The sequence below is a fragment of the Electrophorus electricus genome, chromosome 11 (genome assembly GCF_041902795.1).
Source record: "Electrophorus electricus isolate QZ-2024a chromosome 11, ASM4190279v1, whole genome shotgun sequence".
Taxonomy (NCBI): domain Eukaryota; kingdom Metazoa; phylum Chordata; class Actinopteri; order Gymnotiformes; family Gymnotidae; genus Electrophorus; species Electrophorus electricus.
The window spans coordinates 1,940,001-1,941,563 of record NC_137507.1 but is presented as its reverse complement, the minus strand read 5'-3'; positions in this window follow the sequence as shown (position 1 = coordinate 1,941,563).

Sequence of the window (1,563 nt, the reverse complement as noted above, 5' to 3'; positions counted from 1 at the left end):
AGGCATGTCAGCCAAAATACCCTCCAGGCATGCAGAGCCTTCTGGGTGAATCTTGTCCACCTCTGGTACCTTGCTACTGTGGAGCTTTCCAAATACCTCACTGACATCAGCCACGGACAGCCTACTGGACAGAAGGCCAGTTTCTCGGGTTAAGGAGCTCCTCACAGTGCTTCTCCCAATGATTGACAATATTCTCAGTCAAGTTCAGAGCTTCACCTCTCTTGCTGAGCACAGCTTGGATGGTGTTTCTCCTTCCCCTCCTGAGCTATCGTATACCAGGTCTACACCATCTGATCCCACTCACTGCCAAATGGCGATCAGCTGAGCTCTCTGCTCTGCACATTTCTGTATCTGAGAGTCCAAAACAGGTCAGTTGACACAACCATGAAGTCCATCATGACCTTTTTGCTCTGCTATCAATTACACTCATGAGCAATCTTGTGTTCGAACATAGCGTTAGTTGTGGACAAACAATAGCTAGTACAAAGTCCTAAAACGACAATCCACTCGGGCTCAGAACAGGAAGGCCATTCCTTCCAATCCCTCCTCCAAGTTTTTCCCAATTGTTGCCCTGATGAGTGGTGAAGTTCCCCAGCAAAACAATGGAGTCAGCGCTTGGAACGCCACAGAACGCCACAGAGCCTGAACAGGGCAGGGGCTCATGGACAACCCCCCCACAAGGCCCCTGAGTTTTACATTCTACACCACTGAGCATCACAATAGCTGCACATCAATGGACCGCATGTCTGCCCAGGCTTGCTCTCATTCTAAAAAAATTCAAGTAAGATAAGACACAACAAGATAAGACATTATTGATCCTGAAGGAAATGTCGGTGCTCAGACTATGAAAAAAACAAGTATTGCATCCAGGTACAAAAGCAGTGTAAAACAGACCTTACTGTGATGCTTCTACTGATGAGAACATTCACATGGCATGGTTGTGGATACATGTTAACTTTTAACTTTTGTAACCCCCCACATCCAGTCCACACACCTCAGTCCACCTTAGTCCCAACCTTCCACCCACCAGAGGTGACTGTCTGCCCAATGCTACCTTATTACTCCCAGTGTCTTCTTTTCAAGACCAAAATATGCTCACCCTAATTTAGCATAAGCCTAACTCTAAGCTTAATTTTATCTTTACGACACCCCAGTCCCTTATTGTACATCTTACGTGACCTACCGGGGTGTGTTTGGAGTCAGCGGGGATGCATAGTGGTAAAGTTGGCATCATTCGGGATGTGTGTGTATCATGGTGTGGATCCCCAATGTGAGTGTGAAGCATGTTTATGAGCCACTGGGGTCTGCGCTCGAGTTTCAGGTCTGTTCAAATGAAGCAGAAGCAGAAACTTTATAACTTTACATTCTCTCCTAACATTTTCACCTTCACACGCGGTGAGCTTAACGGCCTTGGGGCGCGGTGCGGGTCTGATAACGGCGAGGCTGCGGCCGTTTTTCAACACTGCCGCGTTAGCTTGGCACGTGTTGTTCTTCAGCGTCTCTTCTCCAGACGGCTGGGCCCTTTGATGCAGGCTCTTGTGCTGACGAGAGCTCGGAGTGGTG